Source organism: Canis lupus, chromosome 8 (genome assembly GCF_011100685.1).
Source record: "Canis lupus familiaris isolate Mischka breed German Shepherd chromosome 8, alternate assembly UU_Cfam_GSD_1.0, whole genome shotgun sequence".
Taxonomy (NCBI): Eukaryota; Metazoa; Chordata; class Mammalia; order Carnivora; family Canidae; genus Canis; species Canis lupus.
The window spans coordinates 4,737,225-4,760,148 of NC_049229.1; the positions used below are offsets into that span (position 1 = coordinate 4,737,225).

Consider the following 22,924-nt stretch of genomic DNA (forward strand, 5'->3'; position numbering starts at 1 on the left):
CACAAAAATCTAGTTAGCAGCCAAGTGAGTAGTCCTGGAATAAGACTTTTTGATGTAATCTTTTTTTATATTTATTTTATTTATTTTATTTTTTTATTTAGTTTTGATGTAATCTGTGTAGACTTTTCCAGAAAGAACTCTCTGCTTATGACCTGGGGATGGATTTCTGGTGAAAAGAATGATTGTATTTCCATAGCAGCTTTCAGGTTGTGAAGAACTGCTATGATCATTATTTTCATTTTCACCCTCACTACAACCCTGTGGGGTAAATATTGTTACTCCAAGGTCACAAGTGGGAAAACTCAGGCTCAGAGGCTCTCCCGGCCAAGGCCTTCTAAGCTTGCTCTTCAGAACTTGCCCTACTGTGATATCCCTTAACGTAAATAAAGAAATGAGTAAATTAAATAATTAACTTAAAAAAAAAAAAGCCAGCAAACAAGCATCTGGAGAGCCTGTTTGTACCAAAGATTAAAATAATCCAAACACAAAATGTAAAAACTTCATTATTCATGCTTAAATGTTTCAAATATATAAGTAATAATGGTCTTCTGTCAAGTTGCCATCAGACCAACAGAATATTAAATGCAGGCAGGACTTTACAGCTCAACCTCAACCTCCCAACTCCAGGAAAGCTTCATTTCTTGCCTCAGGCATAGGAATTGCAAATAATGTATTTGGAACTTAAATATAAGTACTTGGACTCTAAGCCCCATTGATGGTTATGGACAAGTTGCCATGAGCTTGGTGTATTGCCATGGTAGTATTTTTTGTTTTGTTTTGTTTTTTGCTTTTTAAAGATTTTATTTATGTATTCATGAAAGACACACACACACACACACAGAGGCAGAGACACAAGCAGAGGGAGAAGCAGGCTCCATGCAGGGAGCCTGGTGCGGGACTCGATCCCAGGACCCCGGGATCACGCCCTGAGCCGAAGGGAGACACTCAACTGCTGAGCCACCCAGACGTCCCATTGCTATAGTAGTTTTTTAGCTCTTGAGATTAGCTCTGAAAGTTTATACTGTTCTTTTCCCACTGCCTGAAGGAATTAGGGCTATCACGAGCCTTTATACTAGACCATAAGTCTTTGATTAAACCTCAAGGCTCTTGCACAAAATTTTGGCCGACAGGAATGTAATCCAGGGCAGGAAGCAAGCCTGAAATGGGTGCTAGGCGGAGAGTTCCAATACGCCTCAAACATGCTGAAAACAGCTGCACCAATTAAAAGGCAATTAAATGTGTAATAAATGGAAATGCTACAAAATTGTTCTGTAGAAGAGTCTAACTGGGAATTGCCGGGGTGTACTCAGTGAGAGAGAAATGCGTGCCAAGATGAAGGTTACCCGTCTTTTAGCTGATGTGCTACTCTGCGATGCCAGTTAAAAAAACAACAGCTCAAAATCAGTTCTTTTCACCGTGTGTGAGAAAGGAATGCAGAGCCCAGATGGGGCTGGGCTCGATCTGGAAGGGACTCAGTGGACAGCTGATTAGGACCCCAGGGGCCCCAGACCCTGCCAGCCTAAGCATCCCCTGGTGTGAGGGACAGGACAGAAGCAAGAGGAAGATGGAGATGGTGTTTTGAGCCAGTAAAATGAGCCAGTAAGGAACTGCACAGACTGTAGAAGGCAATGTTCTTCCTTTTGGAGAAGTGCCATCCCATCTTTCCCGTCTGATTTCATCACTCCAGAGTTGAGGGGAAAGATGCTCAGGTGAAATCCTGATGCATCAAATGTGTATCACCCAGTTCTATATTGCTGGCCTCTCTTGGGCACCAGGTACCAGGGTGAATCAGTCCTCAAGCAGAGAGACAGACCACTGTTCATCACGGGATAAAGGGTTTATTATAGAAACGAGACCTAACTTAATCATGGCAGGATCTGTGGGTGTGAAGGTCCAGGAGTGAAGCTGGAGGATCAGAGGAGTCAATATCCAATCTGTATGAGATGCCAAGCACATCTGACCTTGAAAACAAGGCTTAGCAAAAGAGGATATCATGGAAGGTTTGTGGACAGCTATGCCTCTGCGGGTCTGCCAGCAAGTATATGGGGAGGGGCCTGGAACCATCCTTGGTCGACAGGTCAGCAGTCAGGAGGGAGAGCTGAACACAGGGGAGGAGAGTGAGGATGAGCTGCAGCCCACCGGCACTGCATCTCATCTTGATGACCTTCAGCAGGTAACAGATGGTGCTTCATTTCCACCTTTCAAATTCCATGCAAGTGCCTCTTGGGGCCAGCTCTCAACCGGAACTCTCTAAGAATGGGCTTTGAGCAGACAGTTTAGTGGAGGTGGCAGAGAACAAATTGCCCCACAGTCAGAGTAGTTGTGACGGGAATGACCCGGCTTGGAGCTGAGATTCTAGGGGCCCATGGAGGGTGGGAGAGGGCGGAGGGAGAAGAGAGAAGGAAAGAGACTGAGAACCAGGACAAGATATTGAAGGGGCAGGTCATAGACAAGTTGGGTGATCTTGACAAGTACATTTCTGAGAAGATAAAATTGGCTTTATTTCACCGTGAGTGCTGAAGCAATGCTCATTCTAAGCACTCTGTTGTGTTGGCTTGAAGCAGAGGCATGTGGATCCTAGATGTTAAAAGGGTTCTCACTCATTAGAGTGTCTTGTAACCTGGTCTGTGAAATCAGGACTACTCCTTGTCAAAGCATCATGACAGGGAACAACATACAGAATTGGCTGCGGCCACTCCAATTCAAGTGTCTCCCAACAGTAGAAATTTTCTCTACCTCAAGCTTTAGAATGATAATAAAAGAAGGTGCTCAGTTACATTATGGACCCATTTTGTACAAGTAGATAGATCAAGACTCACAAATACAGAAGAAAGCACTCTCTAAATAAAACTACAATGTGTTCATCAACTACCATTTCTTTCTAACCCAAGCATTAACTACAAACTCGGGTTATTATATTAACTCAAGTGTGAGTATACACTTGCCCAAAAATGGATAGGGAGATATTTTTGTACGGGTTGTCTGGATCTTGCAGGTAGTAAATTAGAATGGCAAATCTCTATGAAGGCAGGCTTAGGTTACAAATCCTCATAGGAAATCTTTTGTAAAATTTCCAACCAGAATCCATGTCAAGATGGGTCAGCTTCCTTATTTTCCTTTGCAGGTGACGTGACTCCCTTTTCTGCGGTACCTATTCTCTAGGGGTAGGCTCTTGAGGGACCTAAATATAAATGAAGTCTCTCACTCCCCCACTTTGTGGGGCCTACGTGTGGGTCTCCTGCCCCCAGCACTGCCATTTGCCCCTGAGCCTCTTAGTTCCTGAAATGGGGCTCCTATTCTGGTGTATAGCTCTGCCGGCAGCTCCCTCTTGGAATTTCCCTACTTTCTTCTGAATTCAACCATGCATTAAAAAAAAATACTCGCTATACTTTATGCTGTGTTTTCAGGCGTTTGGTATGATTTGTTCACTGGTTTTAAAATTGCAGATTTCTGGAGAATGAAACTGCCAGGACGATCACTAGAATGCATTTCAGCCCACAGGATGCTACACGCTGCACCACCCTCTGACTGGGATTGTAAGTCTTACCAGGAATCTGAGAAGAACAGGCCTGGGGAAGAGAGAGGTTTCCTTGTGTCTCATCCTTGAGGAATGTGGGGGTGGGGGAGTCTCCCCATCTCATCATCCTAGATGCCTTCTATTGTCAGGGATCTCCGGAATTGTTCTTGAGCTCGCACTCTCTATGTTTATTGATGGTGATAAACCGAATCATTACAAATAATTTTGAAGGTAAAGGACGAAGTAGCTCTTGGTTTAGGCATCTCCGTGCTCAGTTGTGGTTTTGAAGCTCCAAATTAATGATCTGTTGCATGATGGAGATGAGCTCTGGGGAATTCCTCGATCTAGCAGACCATCTGCTCTTCTCTCTGGGTGCACTGAAGATAATCCCAGCCTACCAGTCAACATGCCTTTTTAGATTAAAAACCAGTCAGTACCTAGAATAAAGGAACAGGAATGGAAAATCAACTTTTTTTCCCACTCCCAGTTGGAAACATTCAAATGAAGACTTTGAATTGCTCTTCCTTTTCATTTTATTTGGATGTTCCTTCCATGAAAGTGATAAGCACCTCTTACCTGAGGAAGATATGAAAATGGAAACAAAATTCACTCAATCAATACATATTTATTGTGCATCCTCTATTTCTATATTAGGCATGGAAAGGAAAGGCCTCATAAGACAGGGCAGAAAAGCAAAGGAGACTGGCAGATAATGGACTATTCTGGACCTGTGTTTGCTAATCCAAGAAGACCTGGTTCAAATCAGGGACTGAGTACCCTCAGTGAGTGTACTCTTGCTTGTGTGCAGCATCAGTGTTGAGACAGGAGAATGGGGTTGGAGAGAGGGGCAGATATATTGCCCCAGTCTCCCAGAAGAATATTCTGTTGAAAACCTGATGCAACAGTCAAAAGTACTTGGATCACATATTTTAAGAAATAAGTCATGGTTCTATTTATCCTATGACACTGTAAATAAATCACATCTTCACAAGCATAGAAAATAAATACAAAGAAAGATTATGAGAGCGATTTTGTACTTTTAAGTTCTAAATGTAACTTGTCTGCACCTCTTTTATCGTTTTATGTTCTTCTCCAATCCACCTGACCGGCGGAGAAGTAGAGGCTTCTCAGTTTCCATCATGCTCTGACACTGTGCCTACCTCCCTACCATCTCAGTGCCACCATCCCTTCTCCTGAGCTCCACTGTCTTTGCTTCCATTGGTGTTCAACCAATAGTAGGAATTATCCTCGAGTTTCGAGCACGACCATTTCAAACCAAAACTCTCTAGAACACTGTGCTCTCTCTCCTAATAAAGGAATGCTTGTGAGTAGGGGTAACATGAGATTAAGCAAAATTGGTAGAGGTGATCTTGAAACCTGGGGCAGTATTGATCTATTCAGCTCTGTATCTCCAGGACTGGTTTCCAGTGCCTGGAAAGTAGTGGCTGTTCAATAAATATCTGTTAACTAAATGAATGAATGAGTGAGTGAGTGGATAAGGAGAGAAGGAGAGCTCGAAGAAAGTCTATTGCAAGGAAGTTTATGGGAGTCCCTGCCAGGAGAAGTGTCTCCCCCTGCCAAGCAAGATCTTTTGGGATGAACGGGTTTCTTTAGGACATCTGGAAGGATGTGGATCTGCTGCCTGCATAAGACCAGTGAAGTCCTCTCAGGTCCCTGACACCTGAGAATAGCTGGACATGATCACAGGCCCTAGAAACTCTGATCATTAAGAAAGGCAGGGATCTGAAGATGGCAGGAAGTAAAAAATGTGTGTGGAGGGCAATTGGCACTCCTCCTCCTGCACCATTGGTGGTCTTGGCAGCAGCGCCACCATCACCAGGCAAAACCAATTCAATGTTCACACTCTGCACACTGTCCTGCTGAATGCCACAGAGAGGAAAAGCGACTGACACTACAGTCTCCACTTGGGGCACCACGGAGAGCTCCTCTGGGTAGGGACCCCGAGTGCAGTTAACACAGCTTGTCTGCACTTCCCCAGCTCCTTGAAGAGATCCTGCAGCCCTCCCCCTTCCCAAGATCCTAATTAAGTCATAAGTTGATGATAACAAAATTAATAACCAACAAATATTTATATGCAAAAAACAATAAATACACAAACATAAAGAGAGACTAGCATATAAGCCCATATGTTGGTATCCAGACAAACTGCAGTATTTTCCAGCAGCGGAGCAGCAAGGAAGGGTCAGTGATGAGGGAGAGGGGGATGGGCCAGGAAGGAAGGTATCTAATGGGGTAGGAGTTAGGAAACACAGTACTGAATAAAACTTGCCCAGTCAGAAGATTTCCCTAAGCTGGGCTCTTTGAAATATTCCCATTAACCAAGATAAAGCACCCACAGATGCTCAGCCAGTCTCAGCAGTTGATTAGCAGAACATTAAATGTCTTCATTATGGAAAGAGATACTTTCTCATTCAGAAGCAATAATGAGCTATTTCCCCTTGATTCCATCGGGAGGGAGGGTAGGGGACTTCCATAATTTTTTCCCTCTGCGATGTTGAGGTGGTGGTAAAGTTAAAAGTTAAGTGTTAATGGTAAAAGTTAAAGAGGCCTGTCCACCTCCACTTACCCACTCGCGCCACAGCTGAGATAGTTGTCTCACCCAGCCTCCTCCATGAATTCTGACGCCCTTAAATTCCTCATTTTACTGCAAACTGACTTATCTTCTCCAGCCCTGTCACTAAATGATTTTAAGATATATTAAACTATTTTAAGAATATCATGACCCTAAATTTTTACCAAATACTAAAAAAAACAACCCACAGACAAGCTGTAAAATAAAATATCTTTTTCCTTTAGAGATTGGCAGAGATTAATACACTTTTTTAGATTAATATACTCTTAAAGAACAAAAGGATGCCTCTATTCCAAGATAATTCTTCTCATCCATTTTTTAAAAAAAATTTTAAAAAGATTTTTATTTATTTATTCATAGAGACGCAGAGAGAGAGAGAGAGAGAGAGAGAGAGGCAGAGACAGAAGCAGGCTCCATGCAGGGAGCCTGACGTGGGACTCGATTCAGGGCCTCCAGGATCACGCCCTGGGCTGCAGGCGGCGCTAAACCGCTGCGCCACCGGGGCTGCCCCTCCCCGCCTTTCTTTAAGATTTTATTTATTTATTCATGAGACACACAGAGAGAGGCAGAGACAGAGGCAGAGGAAGAAGCAGGCTTCTCGCAGGGAGCCTGATGCAGTACTCGATCCCAGGACCCTGGGATCATGACCTGAGCTAAAGACAGATGCCACCCAGGCTTCCCTCTACTCATTCTTTAAGACTCAGCTCAGAGGTCCCCACATCCAGGACCTCACCCCGACCATACCCATACCAATCTCCCCTTCCAGACTGGGACAGTTGTCCTTTGTTGGTGTTCCCAGAACATCCTGCATCCTGCACCATGGAAACTCTCTGTTAGTTTATCCATGCATGTGGTTTTCTCCTGCACTGGATTGTGTGCTTTCTGTGTTGCCCTACTGATCATCCCAGGGGCAGAGAGAAGAGCACTACTGTGTGCCTCAGAGATCTGAATTCCAGTCTCAGCTCTGCTAGTTACTTTCTATGTGCCCTTACCTCTCTGTGTGCCAGTCTGCATCATAGCAAAATGGAACTGATAATCTTCACATTGTGCTCTTACCCAAAGGGTTTAAAATTCATCATTATAGTTGTGGTTGGGGAAACTGCAGGCAGGACCTCCCCAGGAGTGCTTAAATATACTCTCCTCCTAACAATGTCCACCCTTCCAGCCTTCCTTCCATAGGCTTGACAGGAGAGCTGGCTGCCTGCAAGGAGACAGGTGCAGAACACCAGGCTTGGTACTCAGATCAGGCATTATACTGAGGTTGGTGGGGGCCAGGGATTTCCTGGGGCAGCCCCAATTTAATTTCTTAACCCAGATGATTAAATAAATAAGCATATTTAAATATCATTAGCACTTATGCTTTTGTAGCATGCATGTAAACAATTCCTAAACCACAAAGAGAAATCCTTTTTTATTTTTTTATTTTTACTGGAGTTCAATTTGCCAACATATTGCATAACACCCCATGCTCATCCTGTCAAGTGCCCCCCTCAGTGCCCGTCACCCATTCACCCCAACCCCCGCCCACCTCCCCTTCCACTACCCCTTGTTCGTTTCCCAGAGTTAGGAGTCTCTCAAGTTCTGTCACCCTCTGATATTTTCACGAGAAATCCTTTTTTAGATCACACGGGCCAGTTTGGGGTTGGAACAATTATTGTTCTGTGTATGCACCAAATCAAGGTAGTAAATTGGTATTGTGATTTATAAACTGCCCTTAATCAACACCACCTAATTAAGGAGATGGAGTTTAATCTCTGGGCCAATCTTTGTGCATTTGATTAGAGTGATTTCATTCCCCCGACACACCGGTAATGAAATTTACTTGTTAAGTTTTTGAGGCTGAGGCTCTGACTTCTTGGAGTGCTCAGCAATGTGAAAGTCACTTCCTTAAGGCCTAGAAAAAATGATGATATGCAGTAACAATTTATTGAGCTTCTAGCATGTGTCAGACTCTGTTTTTGGCCATTACTTTCATCTCTATAATGACCCGGCAAAGTACCTCTCCCTTTGTACAGACGATAAAACTGGTGCTTATCCGGCTTACTGGTGTGCTGGAGTCAGCTCAGACAGGCCGTAAAATGCCAACAGTGAGAATCTCTTCCTAATTTTGCATTCAGTGACAACACATTGGTCACTTAAAACTGGCCATCGTGGGAGGATTTACACCACAAAAATTGGCACGTGCTACAAATTAGGTCCTTATTTAAGAGTCTGTTGTTCAACATTTAGCAGCAGACCACAATTTGCAGCTAATAGCCAACTGAGCCAAGATTCAAACTCTGATCTGTTAGCGAACTCTTGCTGTGTTCCCCTCTGAGACTAGAAGCCACAAGCTGATGTCAGTACCCAGTGCTTCCCTAACGTTCAGAAGCTCTGTGCTCTGAAGGCCACCCCTCCTCCTGTCCGCAACCGAATTCTGCTAACTCAAGATAGGAAGCAAAGTTCAGCCAGGAACTAACCAGAATTACCTTTATTCTGTTTCAACTGTGGCCAGAAAGGAAAATCAAATGGTGAAACTGTTAGAGAAAAACCAAAGAGGCAAAGACAGTTTGGATCCTGTTTGTTCAGTGTCTGTGAATAAATGCAAAGGAGGAACTGAATAAACCATTAGCTCCCAAATGCTTTAGGAGCCCCACTGGAGAGCTCTTTCACTTGGCAGTGAGGAGAAGGACCCAATGGAAGCCTTAATCAACACCACTTAATTAAGGAGATGGAGTTTAATCTCTGGGCCAAGTGTCCATCTGCTTCCCATTTCCAATCATTTAGCACACATTAGAAGTGAACACAATATAAACTCAGGACGACCTCAGCAATGGATTACATTTCTAAGACAGAAAAAAGACAAGAAACGAGCTTCAAAAAAGATGGCAGAAAAGGCCACATGTTCTGCTAAAATCTAGCACAGACTGGAGTCAGACATTGAGAAAATTACCTTTAATGGATAGTTTTGTTTTTTAATGACTTTGAACTCTTCCGCTGGCTGAAATGATCAATACCCTAGGCGATATTTAATAATCATGCATATTCATTTTGCGTGTATTTTATAGTCCTTTTCTTTGTATATTATTTCCATCTTTGGTTTTAAATTGTTAATTCTTTGAGGATAGGGGTCGTATCTATTAAGTCCTTATAGTAATACATTGAGTGCTCCTTGCATAATAAATGTATTCTAAGACTGAGTGGCCTAGACTGGTGACTGTCTCAAACTTGCAGTGTCAGCCTTCAGAGTCATCCCTCTATCTCTACATGACAGATTCTCCATAGCCCTTCTGCTCCACTCTTGCTTACTTTGCTTCAAAGTAAGGGAGTGGGGATGTAAGGGTGGAGTGGAAAGAGCACAAGGCAATGTTCTGCTCATGCCCAGTACAGAAACCACCACCTGTGAGCCCTGTGAAATCTTCTGCTTTCTCAGTAGGTAAGAATGTGTGCAATTATCTGCTTAGGAAGAAAGAATGTGTGCAATTATCTGCTTAGGAAGAGTCCAGGTCAAAAGGCTGAGTTCTTGAAAGACATCGGAGGAAGGCTCTCTTTCCAACAAAGGTAGAAAAGTGTGGGCGAGGCCCGTACTTACCTTTTGGAGACTAATAGTGAGCACACTAACAACTTTAATAACAGCAAACCAGGATTTTTAAAGTGTTAGTCACTGAGTGGAATACAAAACAGCTTTAACCCCATGCATACCTGCCCTGATAGAGTTTTTCTTCACCCCTTAGATGAAATCGAGAGCATACTCTCTGGGTTTCAGGTCATTCGTAGGGAAGGAAAAGTCCTATGGCCATGGACTATTACAAAATAACACTATCTCTTAACTCAATTTCCAGCCCGTAAGAGTAAAAAATCCAAACTTCATTAAAAAAAAAATATATTTAAAACACCTTCCTCTCCCAGCTTGGCATGGCTTCATTGGAAAGGACCATGAGGTGGGAGAGGTTGGATGGCTGGTTTCTTCTTTCTTGATTCTGCTCTCTCCCCAACCCAGTCCTAGTTTGCCGGGTGTGACTTCTGTGCCCCTCCAGTGCTGGAAGTGGTGAGGAGGGACAAGACGTAAGGGTGGTTCTTACCTGACAGGTCCAGTCATGAACTGGCACTGCTATCTCTGGGTTTAGCAGATGTTCAGCACTCTCTTTGCCTTATTGCACTGGTGAAAACCTCCAGTAAGGACAATATTGATGATTTCTGATCTCAGGGTTTTTGTTTTGTTTTGTTTTGTGTTGTTTTGTTTTGTCGGAGACTATCAGATTTATTGTAGTTTGTTAAAAGTTTGTACTATGTTGAATTTCATAAATTTTTTCTATGTCCATTGTGATGATCAAATGACTTTTTTTCTTTATTCTGTTACTGTGTGAATTACATGGATTGACTTTTCAAATGTTAACACGTGCACCCCTGGATTAAGCTGCACTTTTATTATCCTTTCCCAAATCATTAGATTTTAATGATATTATGGATTTTGCATCTATAGTTTTGAGGAAGATTGACTTTTCTTTCTTGCAATGTCTCTATCAGGTTTTACTATCATGATTACGTTGTCTTCTTTTTTTTTTTTTTTAACGTTGTCTTCTTAAAATGACTTGTGCAGCACATACTCTATATTCTTCTCTGGAAGAGTTTATGTAAGATTGTTTTTATTTCTTCTTTAAGTGTTTGGTGGACTTCACCAGTGAAAACATTTATCCTTTAGATTTCTTTGTGGGTGAATTTATTTTCTTTTGGATTGCACTGTGGGTTCTTCGGAGATCCTTCCATCACTGGGAACCATTCACCTATAAATCTCTGCTTTAGGGGATGCACTCTCCAGTTGGCTGCCTAAGACCCCTGCATTACTCTGCTTTGTCCGCCATAACAAAATATCATAGACTGGCTGGCTTAAACAATAGACATTTATTTTATCACAGTTCTGGCAGCTGGAAGTCCAAGATCAAGGTGCCAGCAAGATTGGCTTCTGATCGAGGGCTCTCTCTCTTGCTTGCAGACAACCACCTTCTCACTCTGTCCTCAAAAGGCCTTTGCTCTGTGCACACAAAGGGGGAGAGAAAGAGGGAGCTCTGGTCTCATAAGGACGCCAGTCCTACAGATTAGGACCCCTGACCTATGATGTTATTTAGCCTTAATTACTCTCTTCAAGGGCCTGTCTCCAAATATAGTCACATTGAACCTCAATACATGAATTTTAGGGGACATAGTCAGATCCATAACAACCCTGATTCTCTGTGACCACCTCCACACAGACTCCCTTCTGTTCTTTTCCGACTGCTTTTCCAGGTGGCCTCATGGGCAAAGCTTCTTGAATACAGTTCTGCTCTCTCTCCTTCTTTCTTCTTACCTCCAGTGCACAGACAATATCTTCATCTTGAATCCTTCAGTAGAGAGAATGAAAATTACACACAGAGGCCTCTACATTGTTGCCCTATGATGTTTCAGCTAATCTCTAGGCCCTTTAGATTTCTTGTCTCTGAGTCAAATACCTGAGACCTGCTTTCTAGAGGGCTCATCCAAAGCCCTCTACAGGCCCCTTGATGCCTTTATATGTAGGCTTGAGATAAGGCATGAGCCTCCCTCATGGAGGGGGTAAAGAAGCTCACTGACCACTTACTTCCAAATAAAAGCCTCTCTTTTGTTCCCATCTTTGCTTTTGTTCTCTTCAACCTCTTTATAAAGAGGCTGGAGATGAGTAAGGGGCTGAGTCACAAAAGTGGTTTTCACATATCTCCACTTCCAGTTTTGCTTAAGTGGTCTAACTAGTACCTGTAGTGCTAAAGCCTCTGCTGACATTTAGATGATGTTCCATTTTAACCTCCTGTTATATTAGATGGTATGCTATACAAGTCTCTATATTAACAAATTGTATAGATAAGGACTCAGAGACAAACATTTTGTACTGAGGCAATTTCTAAGTCATGCACAACTATTTTAAAATGGCATTCTCCAAAATTTAAGAGTCTATCATCATCCTTCTTTCTGATAATTTCCTGGGCTTATCTCAGAACTTAGAAAATGCCACTAGCACTCAGGATAGATACTTTTACATCTCATGGTGTCAGACTCAGCCTCCATTTCACTTTCCCTTTGAGAGTGAGGGCTTAGGAGAACACATTACTGCTGTGACATCTCTTGCTCAGACCCCAGGTCCATGGCTTCAGTATTGGAAAGAGACCTCAGTTTTCCCCCAGGCCCTTTACTCATGGCTTCTTGAGAGGCTTTGGCCATTGTGCAGAGGAAATAGATGAGAGCCACAGAAGTACACAGAGTCTTAAAAAATCACAGAGCAGAAATGAGACTCTAACCCAGTTTGAAGAGCAGGACAAAGGCATTGTAGTATTAGGCTGGGGGGAGGAGGGACCTCCACGGCTGCGCACAGAAGGCAATATCTGGTAGAGGATTAAGGACCACTCTAATGACTTCATTTTAATTTGATTACTGCTGTAAAAACCTATCTCCAAATATCCCATTCTGAGGTACTGGGTAAGGTGGTGGTGTTAGGAATTCAAAATATGAATTTGGTGGGGTGGAGTCACAATTCAATAAATAACAGATGCCATTGGTAAAATCTGCTAGCTTATACTTAGGGCTCCAACCTCAGATCACATGCCTTAATCTGTTCACAGAAGGGACAGGGGAAAAACACGAGTCAGGCCACTTGGCTCTACTCTCCATTATGCTTCCAAAGATCCATATGGCCCTGGGCAAGTCCCTTCCCTTTCGGTGTCTGCTTTGTCCTGTAGAAAATCAAGGAGTTGGATTAAAGTTTCTAAAGTTCTGACCTTCTGTGGTTCTTGAAAAAAATGCAGGAGAGAGCCAGCATCGTGGCAGCCAGGCCCCCTGGTGATCTGAGACACAATTTTGTTGGGGGAAGGACAGAATCACTGCTCCTGTCAAGGCAGAGACTTAAAGCCAGTTAACACCAGGTTGGAGTTAGTGGTTGGGGTTAGTGTTTTTTGAGTACTAAGTAGATTTTCAGGTGGTCCAGCTCTCTTGGAATACAAACTATATATTTTCCTTGGCTGCCTTTCTTCCTCTCATAAGCCAATGAAAGGATTAATGTGGAGAGGCTTCAGTTCTGGTCTTTGAGAGGGCAAGGGAAAGTTAACAAGAGAACCGATCAATATAGCATCGTTCTGCTCAGAAGGACTTCGTATCACAGGGCATTAAAGCTGGAACCCTCAATGTCACCTGGACTGAGTGCCTTCTTTTATACCTAGTAGTACAGAGACCTCGAGAAGTTTAGTGCATCACTGTCACTGACACTGCTAGTTAGAGGGAACACTGGGATCAGGGCCCAGCTGCTTGGGTATAATACCATACTTCTCTGTCCACAAACAAGAGTATACTGTTGTGTCTGGAGAAATTACGGTTGGAAAAATCATTTCTGCTTTTTTTGGTAAACAACTTTGGGAGTGTCTGCCCTTCTCAAGAATTAATTCTCCCACTTGAGAGCAGCAGTGTGATGGTGGTGTGGGCAGTTGGGCAGCCACACTGACCAACCAGACCATTTCCCCTGGAGATTCTAATTAGCAATTCCAGTCCAGCCTGGTCTCCCCCTTCAACACTATAGCTTTGCTGTGGCCATCTTCTACCTGCTGTGTGGACTAACTGGCACACGAGGGTGGTCTCTGGGGGAAGAGGATACGCAGATGGAGAGAGCATACTCTCTGGTCTCAGGGGTTTCCATATCCCAGTCTAGTCTTCTCAGAGGCTTGGCTGCTCTTTTGTCCCTAGGGGTCTATAAAACACCTGCATCTCAATATGAAGCACCATCCCCTTTTTACCCCCTAAAACTTGTTTGAATTGAATTAGTGCTGTTTCTTGCCACCAACAATTTTAACTAACATGGTTCCTTTTGATCTTAGGAAAAATCAAACATTCATTTTCTTTCCATTTAGTTTAACGAGTATGCTCTCACTGAGGGCCTGTGTACTCTCCAACTCCTTCCAGAAACCAACGTAATAGCTGTCTCTATCTCTCCCATCCAATCACCTACTTAATCTGGACAGTTTTTCTTTCAACAGGACTCTTAAACCCATTGCTCTTATCTATAAATGATGGCACTAAATTTAGGACCTTATTTTTTCACGCTGGTCATCTGCAATAATCTCTCAACTGGTTGTCTTTATGGTCATCTCTCATTTTCAATTCATTGTCTCTTCAGATGGAGCTCCTGATGCTTGTTTTTATTACCCTGCCTAATGTTAAAGTGGCCGGATCTGCGCTGCTGAGCGGGAGAGTGTCAGGAAGGGGCTAAAACAGTGTGTTACTTTTCTGCTTCTATAGAACAAATTACTATGCATTTAGCTGCTTAAGCAACATCTGTTTATAATCACACAGTTCTGTAGGTCAGAAGTCAGGCCAGCCTGTCTGGGTTTTATGCTCAGGATCTCTGAAGGCCAAAATCAAGATGGTGGCTAGACTAGGCTCTTACCTAGAGGCCCTGGGAAGAATCTCATAAACCATTGAAGTTGTGGACAGACTCAGTGCCTTGTGGTTTTAGGCCTGCATTCTCCGTTTCCTTGCTGGCTGTCAGCTGGAGGTCTCTGCTCCAAGGGGCCACCCATATCCCTTCTCATATGGCTCCTTCATCTTCCAAGCTGCACTGGGGCTTTGAATCCTTCTTGTGTGCTTCAATCCCTTGCCCTTCTGCTACCAGCTGGAGGAAATTCTGCTTTTCCTCTTGTGACCAGATTAGGCCCCTCCTTTCTGATGAATAACCTTAATCACATCTGCAGGATCCCTTTTGCCCAATGACCTGGCATAATTGTAGAAATAGCATCTCATCATATTCCCAGGTTCCATCCACACTCAGATGGAGAGCTTATACAAGGCCAAGGTCATTGTGGTCATTCTTCAAATTCTGCCTACCACAGACAAGGTCATGGGTGGGATTGCTCTTCTAAACAGTTTGGGAGAGGTCAGAGGTGTGAATTTGGACACAGTGCAATGGATGAAAGTATGGTCAATGACTTGAGTCCAAGGGAGGTCAAGGCAGCAGTGGAGCCCAAATTAGAGTCAAGAACTGGACTTTCTATGTTGTGTGTTTGTGGGGTGGGAGAAGCAGTATGAGGAAGGGGAGTAGTGGGAGGGATATGTGCAAAGAGGGGAAGGTGCTGGAAAGTTGTTTGTTATTATATAAGCCTTATGAACAAATGGCTCAATGGGTGTAGAAAGAATATTTCTTTTCTTGAGGGCAGCCAGAGCTCCAGTAGTCACTCTCTGACCAAATTTTCCAAAGACTTCCTCATATTCCTCAGTCTGTCCTTCAAAGGCTTCTCTTTACAGGCTCCTATGTACATTCCAGCCTTATTTCTCACACATCTTTCTCCTGCTGACATTTCAGTAGAATTGGTACATAGTGAAATTGGTAACGTAGTAGAGGATCGATGCCAGCCAACTGTTTCCTGAGAGAAATCACAGGTGGTGCCATTACGTTGCTGAATTTACAGTGATGTGGGGTCTGTCTCCAGTCTTCAGTACCTCAAAAGCTGACCATGCCTGCGGTAGTGCTCAAATGGGCACTCATAATATTTGCCATCCATGATTGCCCTGCTGTGGGCTCTGATCTTTCCCTCTTCTTCACTGGCTAATCTCTGTTACATCTGGAGTTTCTAGCCTCTCAGCTTTGGCTCAGGAGGGGCTCCTTCCTGAGCCGTTGCAAATGTTCCTCCCTTTTGGCAATTGTAGCAGAACCAGCTGCCAATCCAGTCGGAGGGGCCCAGTGCAAAAATGAAAATGTGGGGCTCTTGTTCAGAAATGAAGAATTCTAACTTGGCGGCTGCAGAGCATCGACTCGAGCATGGGCACTATGTCACTGCGCAGGTCCATGCTCAATGAGCTGCCCTCAGTCGAAGGCCCTCCCAGTTTTCCTCATTCCTATTTACATCCATGTAGCAGATTCTCAAAAGTTGCTGCCGAATGACAGCTAAGGATTTCAGATGTGTTTGTATGATACGAAGCTCTGGAAAGTTCTCTAAATCCATAAAACCACAAACATTGCAGAGTTAAGTCTTCGGCTTAATGCACGCTATAAAAAATGCTAACAGACGTGTTTGGTACCTGAAGCAGAAAATGGCAGGTCAGTATAGGAAACGTGATCCAGACTTTGGAGTACGGAATCCTAACGTGCAAGATCATGGAAGCAGCGAATAGTAGGGAAGCCGAGGGACCTCTTTTTGGAGTGGCAATACCTCCTTAGGAAGTAGGGCAGAGTGAAAAGGTGAAAAAGTGAAAAAGTAAAGCCCACCCAGCAAACATCAGGGCCCCTGGGTTTTGGAGACCTGCTTTTCCCAAGGGTGCCAAAGGCATTCTCGAAAGCACCTTGCGATAGTGGTGGCGCCGTGCGGCTGGGGCGGGGCGGGACAGGGAGGACAGACGTTCTGGCTTTAATACAGCAGCTCTGCAATGAGCTTAAATAATTAGCAAGACTGCGTCTGCCTTCCCCCCCGGGCCTGACAGGCGGTGACAGTCGGGGCCTGGCTGCCCGCAGATGGATGGGGATTGCCTCCGCCATCTGTCTTCCAAAGGATCCTGTAGGTCCAGCTATTATTTCAGTCAGACACTGGCAGGCGGGCAATTGTTCGCAGCCTCTGTGAGGAATAGCGGCTGTCAAGAGTTTGGTGAGTGTTACGACTTCCCACAGACCTGTTTTCAGCTGCTGTGAGACATTAAAACGTGGAGGGGACGCAGGACACAGGGCCAGTGGCTGATCAGGAACTTCTAGGGCTTTCCCCTCACCTGGGTCACTCTATTCCTCTCCCTGTATTGCCCCTTCCTGCTCCTCCCTGCTCCCCTCACCCCGAGCCTCTTCAACCCACCCGCTTGTCTTCCTTTCTCTTCTTTCCTCTTCCTCTCACCAAACTATACACATATCTGAGGAAGAAAAGCAACCGTTGCCTCTGGGAGGCCCTCCCACGCCGCGAAGGGATAGGGGTGTTGAGGTAGAATGTGCCAAGGAGACAGGAGTCAAACCACTGCACTTGCCCCCAGAGGCCAGCTCCGGAGTCCCCGGTGACATTACCCCAGGGAAGGAGGGATGCAAAGAGGACCTCCAAAACCACAGAGCAGAGAAGCCAACAAAAGACTTACAGCATGAAATAGTGTGTCAGTCCTGAGGTGGCCAGGAGGTAAGAGAAACCAGTTAGAGGACATGGAATCTCATCAAAATCTCTCAAAGGCAGGTGTGAGCTTGAGCACACCCGAGGGCTTCCTGTAATCTGATGATGTCACTCATCAGCATTTTCATTTTCACCCCTTTATGGACCAATTTGAATGACACGATTCAGCCCACAGCGGGTGGGACGTGATGGATGGATTAGAGGCCCACACGCAGCACTCACCTCCGCACTCCGAGGCGCCCTCCTGCACAGACAGGGTTGAGTAGGGCCCCACTGTCCAACCTCCCCTCTGGAGCAGGAGATGTTTCTGAAAGGCCAGCACCTTGAGAACCAAGTTCAAGGGGAGAATGGAATGACTGCTCATTAAGCCTGGTAAATATGGCAAGAAACCCTGAAATGCACTGTTTTCCCTTTTTAGTCTCGCTTTCCTCCAACCTTCCTCCCCAGCTTCTCCCTCCCTCCCCACCCCCTCCACCCACCACTTCTATCCTGCTCACTAGCAAGGCTTAAAAACAAAACCACAAAAGCCTCCCAGGCTGCTCCGGCTGCAGGAGGTGTCATACATTAAAATCGTTGTATCTCATTAGACAATGTAATCTAAGTTTCCTTACTCCGATTTTGCCAGTAAGAGAATCTGAGGACTGCACGTCAAGGATTACTGAAGTGTCTGTTTTACTCACAATCAACTGAAAGTGTTCTCTACTGGCGTTTTGGTGGCATAAAAAGTTGGCGATCATTTTTGTTTTGTGTTGAGATTCAAGATCAAAGCTGCTCCTAACGTGGTGCAGAGTGTCCAGTGGCTTCCTAGCTAGTGCCCTGCTATTCGGATGCCCACGTGGTCTCTCATGAATCTGAGTGCTTTTGGATGAAAGGAGTCCCTATTTGTGGTTACAACAGGACAGCAGATACAAAGTGGGCTGTTAGGGACAAACCTGGGTGCAGAAAGGCCGACTAGGAGGAGAAGCAGTTCACTGCAAGCAGGGATGATCACCTCTTCTGGGTGTCTCGAGCCCTAGTTGGACTTGTCACCCATTTGGCACCCAGTGTATTCTACCCAGAAATTTTACTTCTCCTTGTATGAACCTGTCTGTGAGGTCTGGCTTCCTCTTTCCATTCTCCCAGGAGAGATCCACGGGCTTCAATAAGCTTGTTGATCATGACCCCGTTTGGCATGAGAGGTGCTCTTGGCTCTCCCTGGTTTCAGTGGGACACACCTACCCCTCGCCCTGGGGGAGAGCCCTCCTGAGAGCTTCAATGCCTCACCTTGGGGGTTAAGGACTGTGCTGGCTTCCTGTCGCTTCTGTAACAAATGACCACAAACTTAGTGGCTTGAACCAAGCAAACATTATTTTACAGTTCTAGAGGTCAGAAGTCCTCAAACCAAGGTGTTGGCAAGGCCGTGTTCCTTCTGGAAACTCTAGGGCAGAATCTGTCTCCTTGCCTTTTCTAACTTCTTGGGGCCAGCTGTGTTCCTGGATTTGTGGCCACTTCTTCTACCTTTGAGGTCAGTAGCTGAGCATCTTGAGCTCTCTCTCTGCTTTCCTTGTCATCTAGGTTTTTTTCTTAGTGAAACCCACATGCCTCTTTCTTATAAGGACCCTTATGATTACATTGGGCTCATTGGATAATCCAGGATAATCTCCCCATCAGGATAGTCCTGATTTTAGCAAAGTCGGAAATTAGATCATTAGCTGGAAATAAAGGATTTTACCCAGAGACCCGGGGAGAGTGGCACAGGTCTGGGAGCAGTGTGCCAAGATGCCTGAGATGATATCAGGCAGGGTTCAGGCAGAGGAAGAGACCATGCCAGTTATTGGAACGGGAGGAATTTAACATAGATCATTATTAATTGGTAAAAACAGGAGTCAACTGCTAAGAGATCCAGAAGTGGCAGGTGCAACGTTGAGGATCCAGCTCCAGCGTCACAAAGCAGGGGGTGGGGGTGGGGGTAGAAGGGGAATTGAGAACAGAGGCGCAATAGATCTCTAGCAGCATAGATGAATGAAAGGGTTGCCCTATATAGTAGCTAAAGAATTTTATAGTTTAGAAAACCATTATCCCTTCTTTCCTTTCCAGATTCAGATTCCATAGAAAAGGAAAGTACTGAAGAGTTCCGGAAAACACATTGCTGCCAAAGTTGACTGGGGCAGCGGGAACACCTACCCGCCAATGTCATGTGTAAGGCAAAATAAAGGCAGCGACTGTTTATCGTCTTTGTTTGTTTGCTTGAGGGAATTTAAGTGGCCCCTGACAACTGCTTTCCACCTTCCAGAGGCTGGAGAAACTTCCTGTAATTCAGCTGCTCTAATGGGGGTAGCTAGGAGGCAGCAATCCTAGAGGCAGACGCTGCTGGGGCTGCTGCTGCTGCTGCTCTGAGTGGTTGCTGGAGGCTGGTGGCTGCAGAGCAGGGACCTGGGAGGCTCAGTGGGAGGGAAGCACAGCCATTTGAATCTTGATAGATGTGGATGATCTACCTGCAAAAATGTGGTCTCAGGTTATACTCCCATTCAATAGCATTTGCTTATCCAGTGTTGTCATCGTTTGAATGCTACCTTTTTAAAAATTTGCATTGCTCAATGAGCGAGGGTATCTTTTCATGTTTAGCTACTTGGATTTTTTTTTTTCTGTGAACTCCCTTTGGGGTGTTGCATGGGGACTTCAATCAAGGAAAGTTTCATTTATGTAATAAGAGTGTCTTAAGTGCCTAGTAAATTGTAGGTGCTGGTGCAATCCGGTGAACAAAAAATAGCCAGAGCTGAATGCGGGCCAGGTAGCAAAGATGAAACCACAGGTCTGCATACACATTTGGTGGGTTCTCCTTTAGCTGCGGTAGTCAGGGAAGATCTGTCCTAGGAGACACGGAAGTGGAGGATTGATGGATGAGAAATGATGGGCTATGTGAAGAGTTGGGGAAGGAAGTATTCTTGACACGAGAGGCAGCAAGGTGAGGATGTTCAGGTGCACAAGGACCAGGCATGTTGGAAGAGAGGAAGATATGGGCCAATTAGAGCACAGTGAGTAATGAGGGGGCTTTATTCTGGGTCCTGACTGAATTCAGGGGCAGACCTGGGCCCTACATTCCTGGCTTTCTTTTCTTAGGTAAAAACCCTACAGTGAACGAACCGCTAGAAACTCCTAACTCTGGGAAAGAAGCAAAGGGTTGTAGAAGGGAAGGTAGGTAAGGGGATGGGGGAACTGGGTGACCGACATTAAGGAGGACACATGAGGAGATGAGCACTGGGTGTTATACTGTATGTTGGCAAAATGAATTTAAATAGAATTTGAAAAAATGTACAATGAAACTTTCCCCAGTGTCTTTTGTGGGCATGCTTATGGAATTAGGCTCGAGGGGACTTTCAGAAGCTCTCATCTGTCACTAAGTAGGACTACTATGGATCATTCCTTACAAAGAAGGATGAGTTTGAATAGCTTCTGAGAGTAGATTCAGTGCTTTCCCCTAATTGCCCCTTCCTGATGGATGTTTGTTGGCTAGCTCTCATGCTGCCACAGCATGCTGCCTCCTTCTGCTTTAATCCAGTTCACCTCAGAGAGGAGGAAGTGAGTAAGGGGGAACAGAGGATGGGGAGGGACCCAGTGGGTAGACTGTGGTGCGCACGCACTCCCTCTTTGGGTCCTTGAGCTCTGTCCTCCAACATCACTAGTGAGTAGTATGTATGTGCTTGAGGGTTGTCTTCTGTGTGTGTGTGTGGGGGGGGGGGGGTGGAGAATGTGGTGGGGTGCAGAGGACAAGATTGAGTAGGTGAGCTTAGACCACTTCAACATTAGGCTTGAGGAGAGACAGTTATGCCTCCTTCCTGGCCTTTCTCTCGCTTTTGCCCAGGTGACGCACCCCCAGAGGGAAATACTGAGGTGGCTTCCTAGTTCTCCCTGGTCAGGATAATAATGCTGAAGAGTGGGCTGAGGAGTGCTGAGTCTTCCCTGAGTCTGAAAGAATGTCCTCAGATTGCATCCTTCAATCAGATCGGTATCCTGTCTCTCTGATTCCAGAGAGATTCTAATTATCATTCTTTTTGCATTTACTCAGTGAATTCTTAAGACCTCTGCCATTTCCGTGGCCCTCTCCATGTTAATCTTATGTTAGGACAACCAGAAACAGACCTGAATGTGCCTCCACTCAGGGGAGAGCATGTCTGACTTCCCTGACTGGTTTCTGAAATTTTGTTTTGTTTGTTGTCTCAACAAGTCTTCCCAGGTGGTTGGAAAACAGGTTGTCATCAGGATGTCAGAACTTTCAAGAGTTACCTCTGGTCCAGTGGCCAGGCCAACCTGTCCAGCACAGTGTTCTCCCTCCACCCCTGGAATGCCCTGAGTCTTTCCCCTTGGGGATTGCCTGTAAGGCCAGGTGTCCCTTGCCCTGAGCAGTCTGGGACGGTCTCTTACTATGGTCTTTGAGCTATTTCTCATGATGGCAAGAGCCGTCAAACTGTCTGTGGGGGATTCTTCTTCCTGGGAGAGGGGGAAGTGGGGATGATGATCCCATCTGATACACAGGGTCAGACCTATGGGGGGAGAGGAGGTGGTAGAGAAAGGAATCCCTTAGGTGTTGGGAGGGGACAGTCGCAGACCAATGTGTTAGCGAGTGACACATACCTCTTTAGCACTCTGTACTTTGCAGAGCGCCTTCATATTTCACACCTCGCTTCACTCACCAGGACTGTGAGGCAGGCAGGATGTAGATTATTTTCCTTTGAAACATGAAGAACCAGATACAGAAAAATGATGTAATTTGCCAGAGGACAAAAAGCTAATGGCAAAGCCAGGAGGCTCTCTGCTAGGAAGGATTCTAATTTACTTTTAAAAGAGAAATTTGCATGGCTTGCAATTTGTTAAAAAACAAAACAAAACACCTAGTGCAATGGTGAAGGGAGTAGAGTTTGGGGTTTGGCTGGGGCACTTCCTAGCTGTTATAACTAGCCAGATCCTTTTTGTCTGGACACTCCTTTACAAATGACCTATTTCCTAATAGTGTTGGATCTACTCGGACACCATAAGTCACAGCACTGTGACAACTATGGGAAAACAGTGTGATGGCATCAGTTTTTCTGGGTCCTTCTTTCCTTCTTTTAGCTGAGTGCCTAAAGATGCTTCCAGAAAAGGCCTGCTTCACTGAGATATGAATTACTTCCTTTTCTCTCTTGGGGCTACTTTCACACTAGGCCCAACTGGAACTAGGTTCCATTTGTAGAGTAAATGGTTCTCTTTAAGATGCTCTTAATTTAAGTCATCTAGGAATAGTTTATTTTTGAATAGCAGCATCCTTAGAATCACACTGATATATCAGTGGACCTTGAAGTTCTTTTTTAAAAGGAGCACGAATTACTGCCTCAAGGACACATCACATAATCTCCTAGGCCATAAAGCCATTCATTTCCATTCCTATAGTTGATGGCACAGACTCTAGGGCCAATTTATCTTATGCATTTAGTCTTTTTGGAGATTTCCTCCAGAAAATGGCATTGCATTTTGGGTCAGGAGCCTCAGCTGGATATATGAAATGTCAAGGGTTCTATGTCTATAGATTACAAAATGGCCAGGGAGGCCTAGAAAATGTCAGCCCATGTGCCCTGTGCCAACATAGATTTAAGGAAAACACATCCATTGTTCTGGCCAGCAGTGTGGTCTGGTGGACATCACGAGCCTGTAAGTTTTACTGCTTTATTTGGGATCCCACACAGGGAAGAAGCCTGCTGC

General features: G+C 44.9%; 1 long non-coding RNA gene across 1 annotated transcript in view; it reads left to right on the forward strand.

Moving 5' to 3' along the window:
• LOC111097198 overlaps positions 1-19,409 on the forward strand; it is a 42,951-nt gene extending 23,542 nt beyond the window's left edge. The window contains exons 4-5 of the long non-coding RNA XR_005363076.1: positions 3,447-3,536; positions 19,289-19,409. This is a non-coding gene — a long non-coding RNA (uncharacterized LOC111097198). The remainder of the gene's footprint in view (positions 1-3,446; positions 3,537-19,288) is intronic.
• The last annotated feature ends 3,515 nt before the right edge of the window (positions 19,410-22,924 follow it).